At 41.6% G+C, this 19767-nt stretch overlaps 3 non-coding genes across 3 annotated transcripts; all 3 read left to right on the forward strand.

The window, feature by feature from the left end:
• Positions 1–1539: 1539 nt before the first annotated feature.
• TRNAW-CCA (transfer RNA tryptophan (anticodon CCA)) lies at positions 1540–1611 on the forward strand. Its single transcript has one exon. It is a non-coding gene; the product is annotated as a tRNA-Trp (tRNA).
• A 2826-nt stretch (positions 1612–4437) lies between these two features.
• TRNAW-CCA (transfer RNA tryptophan (anticodon CCA)) lies at positions 4438–4509 on the forward strand. The gene has a single exon. It is a non-coding gene; the product is annotated as a tRNA-Trp (tRNA).
• Positions 4510–10288: 5779 nt separating this feature from the next.
• On the forward strand, positions 10289–10360 carry TRNAW-CCA (transfer RNA tryptophan (anticodon CCA)). The gene has a single exon. It is a non-coding gene; the product is annotated as a tRNA-Trp (tRNA).
• The last annotated feature ends 9407 nt before the right edge of the window (positions 10361–19767 follow it).

The raw sequence follows: 19767 nt of genomic DNA on the forward strand, positions 1-19767 counted from the left end.
ACAACACTGTTCATGGAAGATGGAGCTCCTTGCCACACTGCAAAAAAGACCAAAGAATGGCAGGACAGAAATGGGATCAAGTGACTTCCATGGCCCAGTCAGTCTCCTCACATGAATCCCATTGAACACCTCTGGGCTAAATTGGATCGAGCTGTGCAGAAAATGTCCAGAAACCAACATCATTGGCAGAATTGCAAAACCTTTTGCATGAGGCCTGGGTGGAAATCCCAGAAGAGAAAATTTCGGAACTCGTTAGTTCTTTGCTTGAAAGAGTAAAAGTGTTGAAATCTGCAAATGTCAAGTCCACTAAACACCAGTGTATGTATTGAAATGGATCAAATGTTCTTCAAATGTTCAAGAAATAGATTTGGAAAAAATCATGATGTCGATTCACTTCTGTCATGTCTTTCTATCGCAAGATATTTCAAATATGTATTGGGCCCAATATGTTCTCATGGATCAGGCATTATGTGGCGGAGGCATGCACTCTGCCGAGTACCCTTCAAGTTTCTTTTGTAATTAGAATGCCGTGAGAGAGCAGAGAAGTCCGTATTGAGTTGCTTCCTCCACCTTAACATGGCGTGCATTTAAAACATGAGAATTCTCACGGATCATTTGTTGTGCATTCAAAACATATTTGAACGGTCGACAGGAATGTACAGTATCTTCGAGGTCTTTGCGTGTTTTGGGTCCTGGAAACTTTTGGGACATTTGTATCCTCAGGGATTTTTTTGGACTGTTGGTTCCTCAGGGACTTTTGAGATTTTTGGGTCTTCCAGGACTTCAGGGGTCTTAATGGTCTTGGGGGTCTTGAAAGGTTTTCAAAGTTGGATGTGGTCTCAACAGTACAAAGGGTCAAAAGGGACATTCCAAAAGTGCGTAATTAATGAATAGATGTACAAAATTAACAGACAAAAAGTCGCCCCCCCCCCACACACACACACACACACACACACACACACACACACACACACACACACACACACACACACACACACACACACACACACACACACACACACACACACACACACACACACACACACACACACAAACACACACACACACACACACGCACACACCTCTTCTATTGATCGTAGATTTACAGTGACGACCTTCACAGTGTCATTGTGTGTGAAATCCTTCTCTCTTGCCTCTCCATCAAGCGACCTTTCGTGTTCTCTCACTGTCATGGTGGAATGAGTTGGCATCAATTAATTATTTATTTTAAACAATACTCGATGCTGTAACGGTTGGAGTGTCCACTCTGAGTCTGGGAGATCAGCGGTTTGAACATCGGCTGAGTCATCCCAAAGACTCCAAAACACTCCCACTCCACAATATTCAAACTCCAACACACTCAAACAATCAAAACACACCAACTCGTGCAAATTACAAAACATCACCACACCACGAAAATTGGGACCTCACAAATGGGGGTCCGAACAGCAGGTATCATCACTGTCCTCATTCGTCTGATGAACCCAAGAAACTTGACTGAAGTATGGAGAATTTATTATTGGGTTCACTTGTAGATAAGATCTCGTGGCACAATGGTAGCGCGTCTGACTCCAGATCAGAAGGTTGCGTGTTCAAATCACGTCGAGGTCATTTACTTTGGAAACCAACGGGAAGTTTCGGTTTTGGCTCCTTCGGGGGAAAAGAGAGACACCGTCATCTTTGAAACCTCGTCATCACTTCTACCACAGAAGTTGAAGGAGGTTGTGTTTTCACCCCTTTGTGTGTGTTTGTCTGTTTGTGTGAAGGATATTTCAAAAAGTTTGGGACGGATTCGGAAGAAACTTTGTGGACAGGTTTGGAATATGACAAGGACTAACAGATTCGATTTCGGTGAAGATCCGGAACCAGAATGTGATTTTTTTTTTCAGTGATTCGTCACCATTGAGAGATCGGGCTAAAATGATAAACAGCACAATATCTCAGAAAGTTGTGGACGAATTTGGACGAAACTTGGTGGACAGGTTCGGTGTGTCGCAAGGAAGAAATTATTCGAATTTGATGAATATCCGAATCCGAATCTGGATACGATAATTATTTAATTGTTAAAATGATCCTTCACGATTGAGGGAAAGGGTCAAAAACTATAAAGTCCTGCACGGATACATGACAAAAGTAAATAGACTCCTTAAATCTATTCATTTAATCTGTATAAAGCAAGTTTTACTGAGTGATTTGGACTGATCTTCAACGATTTGTTTGCAGAAAGGAGATCCTGGTTCATGTGCGACAATTAACTATGCCTCAAACCCACGGAGCACAAGACCTTTACGATTTTCAGAGGATGAATTGTTGGACAATCGGAAGTGGAGTCAGCCAGCGTCAGATAATCAGGTGATTGTGCAATTCACCAGCGAATGCAAGGAATCCACAGCTTCCCATTCTGGTCGATCTGGGCCCTCAGAAAGGTGTCTTGGAGCTGTCAAGTGATCCGTTGAGAAAACTCCCCGTTTCAAGACAGCAGATGTTGCAGAGGAGTTCCAAGTTAGCTCAAGAACTGTCGTGCAGTTACTTCATCAAATGGACTACGATGGGAGAGCAGCTCAGAGAAAATGTCTTCTTTGACCAGTCAATGTTCAAAGAACGAAGTGGGCTGATGATGTGACCAACAGACCCTTGGAGTTTTGGAAAACTGTCATTTTTTTCAGATGAGTCCCAATTTGCTCAGTTTTCTGACAGTGGACACGTGTGGATCTGGAGACTTCCTTGTCAAGAGTTCTCTTTGAACCGATTGCAGCCAACTGTCAAACACAGTGGTTTTTCAGTGATGGCGTGTGGAGCAATCTGGAGTACTGGTCGGTCAGAGCTTGTGGAGTGGGTGTGCAACAGCAACTCCACGAAACACACTTCTATCCTTGAGGAAGGACTTCTCCCTGTCTTCTCCACTGGCCAGATAGTCAAAAACAACACTGTCGATGGAAGATGGAGCTCCTTGCCACACTGCAAAAAAGACCAAAGAAAGGCAGGACAGAAATGGGTTCAAGTGACTTCCATGGCCCAGTCAGTCTACTGACGTGAATCTCATTGAACACCTCTGGGCTAAATTGGATCGAGCTGTGCAGAAAATGTCCAGGAAACCAACATCATTGGCAAAATCGCAAAACCTTTTGCATGAGGCCTGGGTGGAAATCCCAGAAGAGAAAATTTCCGAACTCGTTCGTTCTTTGCTTGAAAGAGTAAAAGCGTAGAAATCTGCAAATGGCAATTCCACGAAACACCAGCGTATGTATTGATATGGATCAAATGTTCTTCAAATGTTCAAGAAATAAATTCGGAAAAAATCATGATGTCGATTCACTTCTGTCATGTCTCTCTATCGTAAGATATTTCAAATATGTGTTGGGCCCAATATGTTCTCATGGATCAGGCATCACGTGGTGGAGGCATGCACTCTGCCGAGTGCCCTTCCAGTTTCTTTTGTAATTAGAATGCTGTGAGAGAGCAGAAAAGTCCGTATTGAGTTGCTTTCTACACCTTATCATGGCGTGCGTTGAAAACATGGGAATTCTCACGCATTATTTGTTATGCATTCAAAAAAAAATTGAACGGTCTACAGGAATGTACAGTATCTTCGAGGTCTTTGGGTGTTTTGGGTCCTGGAAACTTTTGGGACGTTTGTGTGCTCAGGGATTTTTTTGGACTTTTGGGTCCTCAGGGACTGTTGAGATTTTTGGGTCTTCCAGGACTTCAGGGTCTTAAGGGGTCTTAATGGTCTTGGGGGTCTTAAAAGGTTTTCAAAGTTGGAAGTGGTCTCAACAGTACAAAGGGTCAAAAGGGACATTCCAAAAGTGCGTAATTAATGAATAGATGTACATAATTAAGAGACAAAAAGTCGACCACACACACACACACACACACACACACACACACACACACACACACACACACACACACACACACACACACACACACACACACACACACACACACACACACACACACACACACACACACACACACCTCATCTAATGATAGTAGATTTACAGTGACGACCTTCACAGTATCATTGTGTGTGAAATCCTTCTCTCTTGCCTCTCCATCAAGCGAGCTTTCGTGTTCTCTCACTGTCATGGTGGAATGAGTTGGCATCAATTATTTATTTTTATTTTAAACCAGACTCGATGCTGTAACGGTTGGAGTGTCCACTCTGAGTCTGGGAGATCAGCGGTTTGAACATCGGCTGAGTCATCCCAAAGACTCCAAAACACTCCCACTCCAAAATATTCAAACTCCAACACACTCAAACAATGAAAACACACCAACTCGTGCAAATTACAAAACATCACCACACCACGAAAATTGGGACCTCACAAAGGGGGGTCCGAACAGCAGGTATCATCACTGTCCTCATTCGTCTGTTGAACCCAAGAAACTTGACTGAAGTATGGAGAATTTATTATTGGGTTCACTTGTAGATGGGATCTCGTGGCACAATGGTAGCGCGTCTGACTCCAGATCAGAAGGTTGCTTGTTCAAATCACGTCGAGATCATTTCTTTTTAAACCAACGGGTCGTTTGGGTTTTGGCTCCTTCGGGGGAAAAGAGAGACACCGTCATCTTTGAAATCTCATCATCACTTCCACCACAGAAGGCGAAGGAGGTTGTGTTTTCACCCCGTTGTGTGTGTTTGTCTGTTTGTGTGAAGGATATCTCAAAAAGTTTGGTGCGGATTCGGATGAAACTTTGTGGACAGGTTCGGAACATGACAAGGACGAACTGGTCCGATTTCGGTGAAGATCCAGAACCAGAATGTGATATTTTTTTCAGTAATTCTTCACCATCGAGAGATTGGGCTACAAATGATATACAGCACAATATCTCAGAAAGTTGTGGACGAATTCGGACGAAACTTGGTGGACAGGTTCGTGTGTCGCAAGGAAGAAATTATTCGATTTTGATGAATATCCGAATCCGAATCTGGATACGATAATTATTTCATTGTTAAAATGATCCTTCACGATTGAGGGATAGGGTCAAAAACAATAAAGTCCTGCACAGATACATGACAAAAGTAAATAGACACCTTAAATCTATTCATTAACCTCCGCCATCTTCGAAGATGACGGAGGTTACTGTTTTCACCCCTTTCTGTTTGTTACTTCCAAAATCGAAAGATTTCGTCAGTATATTGATGACTTCCATTTCTGTTTGTTTGTTTGTTTGTTTGTTTGTAGGCACGATAACTCGAGAATGCAAGAAGCTACCAATGTCAAATTACACCACGTGATTCAGGAGGGTGATGGCTCGTGCTGGTTCGATTTTGGTCGAAATCGGTCAAAGGTCAAAGTGAGGTCTAATATTAGATTTTTGATGGTTTGGTGCAGATAACTCGAGAACGGAAGAAGCTACCAATGTCAAATTACACCACGTGATTCAGGAGGGTTATGGCTCGTGCTCGTTAGATTTTGGTCAAAATCGGTCAAAGGTCAAGGTCACAGTGAGGTCAAACATCCAAAAAATGATAGCTCGAGAAAGGAAGAAGCTACCAATGTCAAATTACACCACGTGATTCAGGAGGGTGGTAGCTAGCGCTGATTAGATTTTGGTCAAAATCGGTCAAAGGTCAAGGTCACAGTGAGGTCAAACATCCAAAACATTCGATTTTTGATGGTTTGGTGCAGAATCATCGTAGAAACTTCTGGTTTGCGTCGCGACCTTCTCGAGAGACAGCTTTTATTAGACAAGGTCAGAGGTCAAGTTGACGATTTTGTAAGTACCAGTCGATGACTGCTTGTTTGTTATCTTGCCAAAACGAAGTTTTTGCAAGATATGTGAGTCAGCTTGTATGTTTTTTGCTTTTTTTTTGTTTGTAATCACGTATGAAAAATTCTTCAGAGCACAGTTATCATTGGAAATTTTTGTAACTTCGCATATCAGAGGCCTATAGAGGTCCCTTTCAGCGCACAAAATTTTGAAGGTCAAGGTCAAATGTTAAGGTCACTTTGTCGCAAATTGGGGGAGTCGACGAAACCCTTATTTTTTGAGTAATTTTGATCGGATCGTCTTCAAACTTCATGGGAATATTGTTCATGGTCTGGCGCTCAGCTGATTAATTTTTGGTTGCGATTGGTCTTGACCTTCTTATGTTTTCTTTTTTTTTGGTCTGTAATCACATATAAATCACTCTGCAGAGCACAGTTATCATTGGAAATTTTTGTAACTTCGCATATCAGAGGCCTATAGAGGTCCCTTTCAGCGCACAAAATTTTGAAGCTCAAGGTCAAAGGTCAAGGTCACTTTGTCGCAAATCAGGGGAGTCGACGAAACCCTTATTTTTTGAGTAATTTTGATCGGATCGTCTTCAAACTTCATGGGAATATTGTTCATGGTCTGGCGCTCAGCTGATTAATTTTTGGTTGCGATTGGCCTTGACCTTCTTATGTTTTCTTTTTTTGGGGTCTGTAATCACATATAAATCACTCTGCAGAGCACAGTTATCATTGGAAATTTTTGTAACTTCGCATATCAGAGGCCTATAGAGGTCCCTTTCAGTGCATAAAAATTTGAAGGTCAAGGTCAAAGGTCAAGGTCACTTTGTCGCAAATCAGGGGAATCGACGAAACCCTTATTTTTTGAGTAATTTTGATCGGATCGTCTTCAAACTTCATGGGAATATAGTTCATGGTCTGGCGCTCAGTTGATTAATTTTTGGTAGCGATTGGCCTTGACCTTCATAGTTGCCACCTGAGGTCAAACATATTTGACCCCAAGGTCAACTTTTCAAGTTTTAGGAACCATATCGTGTAGGACCTCAAATTGAACACCTCGATGAGTGCTTTCTAGATATGTCAAGCTTGAGACATTATGACGTCATTTGGTGACATTATGAGGCAAAGGCATATTTTTCATGGTTACTCTGTAGAACGATTCTCATCGGAATCTCTCGTAAGCAGATATTCCTTAAGGAGTCGCTACTGGTGGATAGCAGCTCTGTTCACCTCAGTGTGACCTTTAAGACGTCACACATCGTCACCTTTTGGCAAGATACGGGTCAACCTGCGGGTGACACTGGTTTATTTTTTGTATGTTTGTGAACAGTATTACGGAAAAACTCCTCGACGGATTTCGACGAAACTTGGTGGGGGGGTTAGGTATGGTCCAAGGATCATGCCATTAAATTTTGGACTTGGTCCCCACCCCCAAAAAAAAATTGTTAGAGAAAAAAAATTTTTTTTTTTGCATTTCTGTATGTTTTTGGTGATTTCCAACCACCCCCCAAAAAATTAAGCCCCCCCCCAATTGTTCAATAATTTTTTTTGCATTTCTGCATGTTTTCAGTGATTTCCAACCCCCCCCAAAAAAATTGTTCGAGAAAAATAATTTTTTTTTTGCATTTATTCATATTTTAAGTGATTTCCAACCCCCCCCCGCAAAAAAAAATTGTTTGAGAAATTTTTTTTCATTTCTACATGTTTTGAGTGATTTCCAACCGACCCCAAAAAATTTTTACCCCCCCAAAAAAATAGAGAATTTTTTTTGCATTTCCACATGTTTTAAATGATTTCCAACCCCCCCCCACCCAAAAAAATTACCCCTCCCAAAAAAAGGGATTTTTTTTGCATTTCTACATGTTCTAAGTGATTTCCAACCCACTCCCCCCCAAAAAAAAAAAAAAAATTTTTTTTTGCATTTCTTCAGATTTTTAGTGTTTTCCATACCCCCTCCCCCCACAAAAAAATTGTGAAAGAAATTATTTTTTGCATTTCTACATGTTTTAAGTGATTTCCAACCCACTCCCCCTCCCAAAAAAAGGAGAATTTTTTTTGCATTTCTACATGTTTTAAATGATTTCCAACCGCCCCCCGCAAAAAAAAATTATCCCCCCCCCCAAAAAAAATTTTTTTTTTTGCATTTCTACATGTTTTAAGTGATTTCCAACCCTCCCCCCCCTCCCAAAAAAAAATTTTTTGGAGAAAAGAACGATAACTCTGTCAGCACTGTTGACATCATATTTAATGAAGAAGATATAAGGTTTACTTGAGTGACCGAGCAGTATTGGCGGCAGAGGTTTTGCACTCTCCCGAGTGCTCCCCCTCTGGTTTAATCAGTATAAAGCAAGTTTTACTGAGTGATTTGGACTGATATTCAACGATTTATTTGCAGAAACGAGATCCTGCGTCATGAGCGAAAATTAACTCTGCCTCAAACCCAGAGAGCACAAGACCTTTACGATTTTCAGAGGATGAATTGCTGGACAATCGGAAGGTGGAGTCAGCGAGAGTCAGATCATCAGGTGATTGTGCAATTCACCAGCGAAGGCAAGGAATCCACAGCTTCCCATTCTTGTCGATCTGGGCACTCAGAAAGGTATCTTGGAGCTGTCAAGGGATCCATTGAGAAAACTCCCCGTTTCAAGACAGCAGATGTTGCAGAGGAGTTCCAAGTTAGCTCAAGAACTGTCGTGCAGTAACTTCATCAAATGGACTACTACGGGAGAGCAGCTCAGAGAAAATGTCTTCTTCGACCAGTCAACATTCAAAGAACGAAGTGGGCTGATGATGTGGCCAACAGACCCTTGGAGTTTTGGAAAACTGTCATTTTTTTCAGATGAGTCCCAATTTGCTCAGTTTTCTGACAGTGGACACGTGTGGATCTGGAGACTTCCCAGTCAAGAGTTCTCTTTGAAACGATTGCAGCCAACTGTCAAACACAGTGGTTTTTCAGTGATGGTGTGTGGAGAAATCTGGAGTACTGGTCGGTCAGAGCTTGTGGAGTGGGCAGGCAATATCAACTCCACGAAACACACTTCTATCCTTGAGGAAGGACATCTCCCTGCCTTCTCCACTGGTCAGATAGTCAAAAACAACACTGTTCATGGAAGATGGAGCTTCTTGCCACACTGCAAAAAGACCAAAGAATGGCAGGACAGAAATGGGATCAAGTGACTTCCATGGCCCAGTCAGTCTCCTCACGTGAATCCCATTGAACACCTCTGGGCTAAATTGGATCGAGCTGTGCAGAAAATGTCCAGAAACCAACATCATTGGCAGAATTGCAAAACCTTTTGCATGAGGCCTGGGTGGAAATCCCAGAAGAGAAAATTTCGGAACTCGTTAGTTCTTTGCTTGAAAGAGTAAAAGTGTTGAAATCTGCAAATGTCAAGTCCACTAAACACCAGTGTATGTATTGAAATGGATCAAATGTTCTTCAAATGTTCAAGAAATAGATTTGGAAAAAATCATGATGTCGATTCACTTCTGTCATGTCTTTCTATCGCAAGATATTTCAAATATGTATTGGGCCCAATACGTTCTCATGGATCAGGCATTACGTGGCGGAGGCATGCACTCTGCCGAGTGCCCTTCCAGTTTCTTTTGTCATTAGAATGCCGTGAGAGAGCAGAGAAGTCCGTATTGAGGTGCTTCCTACACCTTAACATGGCGTGCATTTAAAACATGAGAATTCTCAAGGATTATTTGTTGTGCATTCAAAACATATTTGAACGGTCGACAGGAATGTACAGTATCTTCGAGGTCTTTGGGTGTTTTGGGTCCTGGAAACTTTTGGGACATTTGTATCCTCAGGGATTTTTTTGGACTGTTGGGTCCTCAGGGACTTTTGAGATTTTTGGATTTTCCAGGATTTCAGGGTCTTAATGGTATTGGGGGTCTCAAAAGGTTTTCAAAGTTGGAAGTGGTCTCAACAGTACAAAGGGTCAAAAGGGACATTCCAAAAGTGCGTAATTAATGAATAGATGTACAAAATTAAGAGACAAAAAGTCGCCCCCCCCACACACACACACACACACACACACACACACACTCACACACACACACACACACACACACACTCACACACACACGCACACAAACCTCTTCTATTGATCGTAGATTTACAGTGATGATCTTCACAGTATCATTGTGTGTGAAATCCTTCTCTCTTGCCTCTCCATCAAGCGACCTTTCGTGTTCTCTCACTGTCATGGTGGAATGAGTTGGCATCAATTATTTATTTATTTTAAACCAGACTCGATGCTGTTACGGTTGGAGTGTCCACTCTGAGTCTGGGAGATCAGCGGTTTGAACATCGGCTGAGTCATCCCAAAGACTCCAAAACACTCCCACTCCAAAATATTCAAACTCCAACACACTCAAACAATCAAAACACACCAACTCGTGCAAATTACAAAACATCACCACACCACGAAAATTGGGACCTCACAAATGGGGGTCCGAACAGCAGGTATCATCACTGTCCTCATTCGTCTGATGAACCCAAGAAACTTGACTGAAGTATGGAGAATTTATTATTGGGTTCCACTTGTAGATGAGATCTCGTGGCACAATGGTAGTGCGTCTGACTCCAGATCAGAAGGTTGCGTGTTCAAATCACGTCGAGATCATTTCTTTTTAAACCAACGGGTCGTTTGGGTTTTGGCTCCTTCGGGGGAAAAGAGACACCGTCATCTTTGAAATCTCATCATCACTTCCACCACAGAAGGTGGAGGAGGTTGTGTTTTCACCCCGTTGTGTGTGTTTGTCTGTTTGTGTGAAGGATATCTCAAAAAGTTTGGGACGGATTCGGATGAAACTTTGTGGACAGGTTCGGAATATGACAAGGACCAACTGCTCCGATTTCGGTGAAGATCCGGAACCAGAATGTGATATTTTTTTTTCAGTGATTCTTCACCATTGAGGGATCAGGCTACAAATGATATACAGCACAATATCTCAGAAAGTTGTGGACGAATTCGGACGAAACTTGGTGGACAGGTTCGGTGTGTCGCAAGGAAGAAATTATTCGATTTTGATGAATATCCGAATCCGAATCTGGATACGATAATTATTTAATTGTTAAAATGATCCTTCACGATTGAGGGATCAGGTCAAAAACAATAAAGTCCTGCACAGATACATGACAAAAGTAAATAGACACCTTAAATCAATTCATTAACCTCCGCCATCTTCGAAGATGGACGGAGGTTACTGTTTTCACCCCTTTCTGTTTGTTACTTCCGAAATCTAAAGATTTCGTCAGAATATTGATGACTTCCATTTCTGTTTGTTTGTTATCTTGCCAAAACGAAGTTTTTGCAAGATATGTAAAGGCCCGGTCACACCTTGACGTTTTAGCCAGCGATGGCAACGTATTAAAATTTATGTAAAACGCTGGTTTACGTTGAACTTTTGATGTTTTTTTTTTTAAAGATTCGGACGTATTCATAGCGACTTGGTCTTATGTATAACGCATTGGTAATGGACACAGAACGTTTCGTTGTGTTATAGATAACTTATACCAACGAATGCTGAACCTGTTGTTGGCCTACACAACCGATGCCCAACGATAGTCTAACTTAGGCATAGCGCGTTGCACGCATCGCCGACGATGTCGTGACGTAGCCTATTAAAAGGCTGATGCACAACGATTCGAATCGTAACTGCCGTAGAAATGGAAGTGACAACATCGCGGTCACACCTTGGCGATCTTGCCAGCATATGCCGACCTAAGAAAAATGTGTCTAAAACGTTGGGGCACGTCAAATACGGTATGAGCAAGTTTGGTATACGTGAGTAGAACGCTAAAGTACGCTATCATACGTAGTAGTAAGTAGAGTACGCCAAGAAATTCTAAACATGTTCAAAATTTTACGACGTACTCGGCGTATGACACACGCTCCGCATGCGATGGGGATAAGTTTTACACACGATATGTGGACGCTTACACACGTCCACAAACGCTACTTATAAGCTACTCATAAGTCGAAACACGTCGCGGTAATGTCTTTTTTACGCGAAACTTATTTCTAACTTATGTTTGACGTGCTTTGAACCAATTCTTTACGTAGTCCCAACACACATCGACGTATGTAGACGTATTCCAATGACGTCTTCCGGTCGACAAAAAAAATAAATTGACGTGTTTCTAGCTTACAACTGCCATACAAAGACGTGTTCCCAGCGGTTTTGGGAATTGGTATATAAAAATGCTGCTCATAAAAGGGGAACCCAACAGTGTTTTCGAGTCCTTTTTGAGTCGATGTCCATGTCAGCAGTAACAGTATCAGTATCAGTATTAGTATCAGTATCAGTATCAGTATTAGTATTAGTATTAGTCGTAGTTTGTTCATGTTGGCAGTAGTAGGTGAGTGTGAGGGGGAGGGTGTGGGTTATGATGGATCGTCCTTGCGTTTAACGATTTAAATGATAAACTCAACGATTTAAATGGCTGCATCTCCACTATTGAAAGTAGACTCTTGCGCTCAACAATTGGATTTTTTTTTACACTCAACGACTTTTAAACGGTACCACTCAGCTATTTTCATTGTTTACAATGAACGATTTAAATTGCTGTCACTCGCCTTTGTTTTTTGACGCTGGGGTTTTGAAATTTGAAGCGTTTCTTCTGAACGTGTTAAAACGCTCAAACTCGACTATTTTAAATAGACGCTGCCGATGGACAATTGGAATCATAGCCAAGCAAGACATCGAAGTGTGAACATCCTCGTCATGCCGAAGAAAAGTTTGAAGAATGCTGCAAATAAGTGTCCTGGTCGTGGCCGTGGACGCTGACGCAAGGACGATCCATTATACCGACGTCTTTCAGCCTATGAGTAACTTAAAAGTAACGTCTGTCAACGTGTGGCAACGACCGCGTAACGTGCCAACAACACGTTAATCATAGGTTAGAAATAAGTTTTGGGTACGCTAAACATTACCTCGGCGTGTCTCAACTTATGATTAACTTACAAGTTGCATGTGTTGACGTCTGTCAACGATGGCAGACCGTGCATACAACTTGTGGCCAGCGTAGCGGAACGTGTGAGTCATACGCCGGCATACGTCGTGAAATTTCAAGCATGAAAAAAATTTGAGGACAACCAAAAAGTACAACGTTTAAAGCCAACGTACAACGACGTATGGCAGTGTTTTTCAGCGTGCTCTCGATGTTATCAAAATTTACCCATAACGTATTCAACGTGTGCCAGCGTTTTAGAAAAAAATTCAAAAATCGGCATACGTTGGCTAAAACATCAAGGTGTGACCGGGCCTTTAGTCAGCTTGTATGTTTTTTTTTTTGTTGTTGTTTGTTTGTTTGTTTGTTTGTCTGAAATCACATATAAAAAATTCTGCAGAGCACAGTTATCATTGGAAATTTTTGTAACTTCGCATATCAGAGGCCTATAGAAGTCCCTTTCAGTGCACAAAATTTTGAAGGTCAAGGTCAAAGGTCAAGGTCATTTTGTCGCAAATCAGGGGAGTCGACGAAACCCTTATTTTTTGAGTAATTTTGATCGGATCGTCTTCAAACTTCATGGTAATATAGCTCATGGTCTGGCGCTCAGCTGATTAATTTTTGGTGGCGATTGGCCTTGACCTTCATGGCTAGCGCCTGAGGTCAAACATATTTAACCCCAAGGTCAAATTTTCAAGTTTTAGGAACCATATCGTGTAGTACCTCAAATTGAACACCTCGATGAGTGCTTTCTAGATATGTCAAGCTTGAGACATTATGACGTCATTTGGTGACGTAATGAGGCAAACGCTTATTTTTCATGGTTACTCTGTAGAACGATTCTCATCGGAATCTCTCGTCGGCAGATATTCCTCAAGGAGTCACTCCTGGTGGATAGCAGCTCTGTTCACCTCAGTGTGACCTTAAAGAAGTCACACGTGGTCAGCTTTTGGCAAGATACGGGTCACCCTGCGGGTGACATTGTTTTTGTTTGTTTGTTTGTTGGCACGATAACTTGAGAATGGAAGAAGCTACCAATGTCAAATTACACCACGTGATTCAGGAGGGCGATGGCTCGTGCTGATTAGATTTTGGTCGAAATCGGTCAAAGGTCAAGGTCAAAGTGAGGTCAAATATTCGATTTTTGATGGTTTGGTACAGATAACTCGAGAACGGAAGAAGCTACCAATGTCAAATTACACCAGGTGATTCAGGAGGGTCGTGGCTAGCACTGATTAGATTTTGGTCAAAATCGGTCAAAGGTCAAGGTCACAGTCAGGTCAAACATCCAAAACATTCGATTTTTGATGGCTTGGTGCAGAATCATCGTAGAAACTTCTGGTTTGCGTCGCGACCTTCTCGAGAGACAGCTTTTATTAGACAAGGTCAGAGGTCAAGTTGACGATTTCCTAAGTACCAGTCAATGACTGCTTGTTTGTTATCTTGCCAAAACGAAGTTTTTGCAAGATATGTTAGTCAGCTTGTATGTTTTTTATCTTGCCAAAACGAAGTTTTTGCAAGATATGTTAGTCAGCTTGTATGTTTTTTTTGTTTGTTTGTTTGTCTGTAATCACGTATAAAAAATTCTGCAGAGCACAGTTATCATTGGAAATTTTTGTAACTTCGCATATCAGAGGCCTATAGAGGTCCCTTTCAGTGCATAAAATTTTGAAGGTCAAGGTCAAAGGTCAAGGTCACTTTGTCGCAAATCAGCGGAATCGACGAAACCCTTATTTTTTGAGTAATTTTGATCGGATCGTCTTCAAACTTCATGGGAATATAGTTCATGGTCTGGCACTCAGTTGATTAATTTTTGGTGGCGATTGGCCTTGACCTTCATGGTTAGCGCCTGAGGTCAAACATATTTGACCCCAAGGTCAACTTTTCAAGTTTTAGGAACCATATCTTGTAGGACCTCAAATTGAACACCTCGATGAGTGCTTTCTAGATATGTCAAGCTTGAGACATTATGACGTCATTTGGTGACATTATGAGGCAAAAGCATATTTTTCATGGTTACTCTGTAGAACGATTCTCATCGGAATCTCTCGTAAGCAGATATTCCTTAAGGAGTCGCTCCTGGTGGATAGCAGCTCTGTTCACCTCAGTGTGACCTTTAAGAAGTCACACGTCGTCACCTTTTGGCAAGATACGGGTCAACCTGCGGGTGACACTGGTTTATTTTTTGTATGTTTGTGAACAGTATTACGGAAAAACTCCTCGAAGGATTTCGACGAAACTTGGTGGGGGGGTTAGGTATGGTCCAAGGATCATGCCATTAAATTTTGGACTTGGTCCCCCCCCAAAAAAAAATTTTGGTCAAAATCGGTCAAAGGTCAAGGTCACAGTGAGGTCAAACATCCAAAAAATGATAGCTCGAGAAAGGAAGAAGCTACCAATGTCAAATTACACCACGTGATTCAGGAGGGTGGTAGCTAGCGCTGATTAGATTTTGGTCAAAATCGGTCAAAGGTCAAGGTCACAGTGAGGTCAAACATCCAAAACATTCGATTTTTGATGGTTTGGTGCAGAATCATCGTAGAAACTTCTGGTTTGCGTCGCGACCTTCTCGAGAGACAGCTTTTATTAGACAAGGTCAGAGGTCAAGTTGACGATTTTGTAAGTACCAGTCGATGACTGCTTGTTTGTTATCTTGCCAAAACGAAGTTTTTGCAAGATATGTGAGTCAGCTTGTATGTTTTTTGCTTTTTTTTTGTTTGTAATCACGTATGAAAAATTCTTCAGAGCACAGTTATCATTGGAAATTTTTGTAACTTCGCATATCAGAGGCCTATAGAGGTCCCTTTCAGCGCACAAAATTTTGAAGGTCAAGGTCAAATGTTAAGGTCACTTTGTCGCAAATTGGGGGAGTCGACGAAACCCTTATTTTTTGAGTAATTTTGATCGGATCGTCTTCAAACTTCATGGGAATATTGTTCATGGTCTGGCAATCAGCTGATTAATTTTTGGTTGCGATTGGTCTTGACCTTCTTATGTTTTCTTTTTTTTTGGTCTGTAATCACATATAAATCACTCTGCAGAGCACAGTTATCATTGGAAATTTTTGTAACTTCGCATATCAGAGGCCTATAGAGGTCCCTTTCAGCGCACAAAATTTTGAAGCTCAAGGTCAAAGGTCAAGGTCACTTTGTCGCAAATCAGGGGAGTCGACGAAACCCTTATTTTTTGAGTAATTTTGATCGGATCGTCTTCAAACTTCATGGGAATATTGTTCATGGTCTGGCGCTCAGCTGATTAATTTTTGGTTGCGATTGGCCTTGACCTTCTTATGTTTTCTTTTTTTGGGGTCTGTAATCACATATAAATCACTCTGCAGAGCACAGTTATCATTGGAAATTTTTGTAACTTCGCATATCAGAGGCCTATAGAGGTCCCTTTCAGCGCATAAAAATTTGAAGGTCAAGGTCAAAGGTCAAGGTCACTTTGTCGCAAATCAGGGGAATCGACGAAACCCTTATTTTTTGAGTAATTTTGATCGGATCGTCTTCAAACTTCATGGGAATATAGTTCATGGTCTGGCGCTCAGTTGATTAATTTTTGGTAGCGATTGGCCTTGACCTTCATAGTTGGCACCTGAGGTCAAACATATTTGACCCCAAGGTCAACTTTTCAAGTTTTAGGAACCATATCGTGTAGGACGTCAAATTGAACACCTCGATGAGTGCTTTCTAGATATGTCAAGCTTGAGACATTATGACGTCATTTGGTGACATTATGAGGCAAAGGCATATTTTTCATGGTTACTCTGTAGAACGATTCTCATCGGAATCTCTCGTAAGCAGATATTCCTTAAGGAGTCGCTACTGGTGGATAGCAGCTCTGTTCACCTCAGTGTGACCTTTAAGACGTCACACATCGTCACCTTTTGGCAAGATACGGGTCAACCTGCGGGTGACACTGGTTTATTTTTTGTATGTTTGTGAACAGTATTACGGAAAAACTCCTCGACGGATTTCGACGAAACTTGGTGGGGGGGTTAGGTATGGTCCAAGGATCATGCCATTAAATTTTGGACTTGGTCCCCCCCCCCCAAAAAAAATTGTTAGAGAAAAAAAAAATTTTTTTTTTGCATTTCTGTATGTTTTTGGTGATTTCCAACCACCCCCCAAAAAATTAAGCCCCCCCCCAATTGTTCAATAATTTTTTTTTTGCATTTCTGCATGTTTTCAGTGATTTCCAACCCCCCCCCAAAAAAATTGTTCGAGAAAAATAATTTTTTTTTTGCATTTATTCATATTTTAAGTGATTTCCAACCCCCCTCCCCCCCGCAAAAAAAATTGTTTGAGAAATTTTTTTTCATTTCTACATGTTTTGAGTGATTTCCAACCGACCCCAAAAATTGTTACCCCCCAAAAAATAGAGAATTTTTTTGCATTTCCACATGTTTTAAATGATTTCCAACCCCCCCCACCCAAAAAAAATTACCCCCTCCCAAAAAAAGGGATTTTTTTTGCATTTCTACATGTTCTAAGTGATTTCCAACCCACTCCCCCCCCCCCCAAAAAAAAAAATAGAGAATTTTTTTTGCATTTCTACAGATTTTTAGTGATTTCCAACCCCTCCCCCACAAAAAAATTGTGAAAGAAATTATTTTTTGCATTTCTACATGTTTTAAGTGATTTCCAACCCACTCCCCTCCCAAAAAAATAGAGAATTTTTTTTTGCATTTCTACATGTTTTAAGTGATTTCCAACCCCCCCCCCCCCCCCCAAAAAAAAAAAATTTTTTTTTTTGCATTTCTACATGTTTTAAGTGATTTCCAACCCTCCCCCCCCTCCCAAAAAAAAATTTTTTGGAGAAAAGAACGATAACTCTGTCAGCACTGTTGACATCATATCTAATGAAGAAGATATAAGGTTTACTTGAGTGACGGAGCAGTATTGGCGTGAGAGGTTTTGCATTCTTCCGTGTGCTCCCCATCTGGTTTAGTTACATTAAAGCAAGTTTTACTGAGTGATTTGGACTGATATTCAACGATTTATTTGCAGAAACGAGATCCTGCGTCATGAGCGAAAATTAACTCTGCCTCAAACCCAGAGAGCACAAGACCTTTACGATTTTCAGAGGATGAATTGCTGGACAATCGGAAGGTGGAGTCAGCGAGAGTCAGATCATCAGGTGATTGTGCAATTCACCAGCGAAGGCAAGGAATCCACAGCTTCCCATTCTTGTCGATCTGGGCACTCAGAAAGGTATCTTGGAGCTGTCAAGGGATCCATTGAGAAAACTCCCCGTTTCAAGACAGCAGATGTTGCAGAGGAGTTCCAAGTTAGCTCAAGAACTGTCGTGCAGTAACTTCATCAAATGGACTACTACGGGAGAGCAGCTCAGAGAAAATGTCTTCTTCGACCAGTCAACATTCAAAGAACGAAGTGGGCTGATGATGTGGCCAACAGACCCTTGGAGTTTTGGAAAACTGTCATTTTTTTCAGATGAGTCCCAATTTGCTCAGTTTTCTGACAGTGGACACGTGTGGATCTGGAGACTTCCCAGTCAAGAGTTCTCTTTGAAACGATTGCAGCCAACTGTCAAACACAGTGGTTTTTCAGTGATGGTGTGTGGAGAAATCTGGAGTACTGGTCGGTCAGAGCTTGTGGAGTGGGCAGGCAATATCAACTCCACGAAACACACTTCTATCCTTGAGGAAGGACATCTCCCTGCCTTCTCCACTGGTCAGATAGTCAAAAACAACACTGTTCATGGAAGATGGAGCTTCTTGCCACACTGCAAAAAAGACCAAAGAATGGCAGGACAGAAATGGGATCAAGTGACTTCCATGGCCCAGTCAGTCTCCTCACGTGAATCCCATTGAACACCTCTGGGCTAAATTGGATCGAGCTGTGCAGAAAATGTCCAGAAACCAACATCATTGGCAGAATTGCAAAACCTTTTGCATGAGGCCTGGGTGGAAATCCCAGAAGAGAAAATTTCGGAACTCGTTAGTTCTTTGCTTGAAAGAGTAAAAGTGTTGAAATCTGCAAATGTCAAGTCCACTAAACACCAGTGTATGTATTGAAATGGATCAAATGTTCTTCAAATGTTCAAGAAATAGATTTGGAAAAAATCATGATGTCGATTCACTTCTGTCATGTCTTTCTATCGCAAGATATTTCAAATATGTATTGGGCCCAATACGTTCTCATGGATCAGGCATTACGTGGCGGAGGCATGCACTCTGCCGAGTGCCCTTCCAGTTTCTTTTGTCATTAGAATGCCGTGAGAGAGCAGAGAAGTCCGTATTGAGGTGCTTCCTACACCTTAACATGGCGTGCATTTAAAACATGAGAATTCTCAAGGATTATTTGTTGTGCATTCAAAACATATTTGAACGGTCGACAGGAAAGTACAGTATCTTCGAGGTCTTTGGGTGTTTTGGGTCCTGGAAACTTTTGGGACATTTGTATCCTCAGGGATTTTTTTGGACTGTTGGGTCCTCAGGGACTTTTGAGATTTTTGGATTTTCCAGGATTTCAGGGTCTTCATGGTATTGGGGGTCTCAAAAGGTTTTCAAAGTTGGAAGTGGTCTCAACAGTACAAAGGGTCAAAAGGGACATTCCAAAAGTGCGTAATTAATGAATAGATGTACAAAATTAAGAGACAAAAAGTCGCCCCCCCACACACACACACACACACACACACACACACACACACACACACACACACACACACACACACACACACACACACACACACACACACACACACACACACTCACACACACACGCACACAAACCTCTTCTATTGATCGTAGATTTACAGTGATGATCTTCACAGTATCATTGTGTGTGAAATCCTTCTCTCTTGCCTCTCCATCAAGCGAGCTTTCGTGTTCTCTCACTGTCATGGTGGAATGAGTTGGCATCAATTATTTATTTATTTTAAACCAGACTCGATGCTGTTACGGTTGGAGTGTCCACTCTGAGTCTGGGAGATCAGCGGTTTGAACATCGGCTGAGTCATCCCAAAGACTCCAAAACACTCCCACTCCAAAATATTCAAACTCCAACACACTCAAACAATCAAAACACACCAACTCGTGCAAATTACAAAACATCA

Source organism: Eptatretus burgeri, chromosome 9 (genome assembly GCF_056783735.1).
Source record: "Eptatretus burgeri isolate ZD-2024b chromosome 9, Ebu_testis_v1, whole genome shotgun sequence".
NCBI classification, from domain to species: Eukaryota; Metazoa; Chordata; class Myxini; order Myxiniformes; family Myxinidae; genus Eptatretus; species Eptatretus burgeri.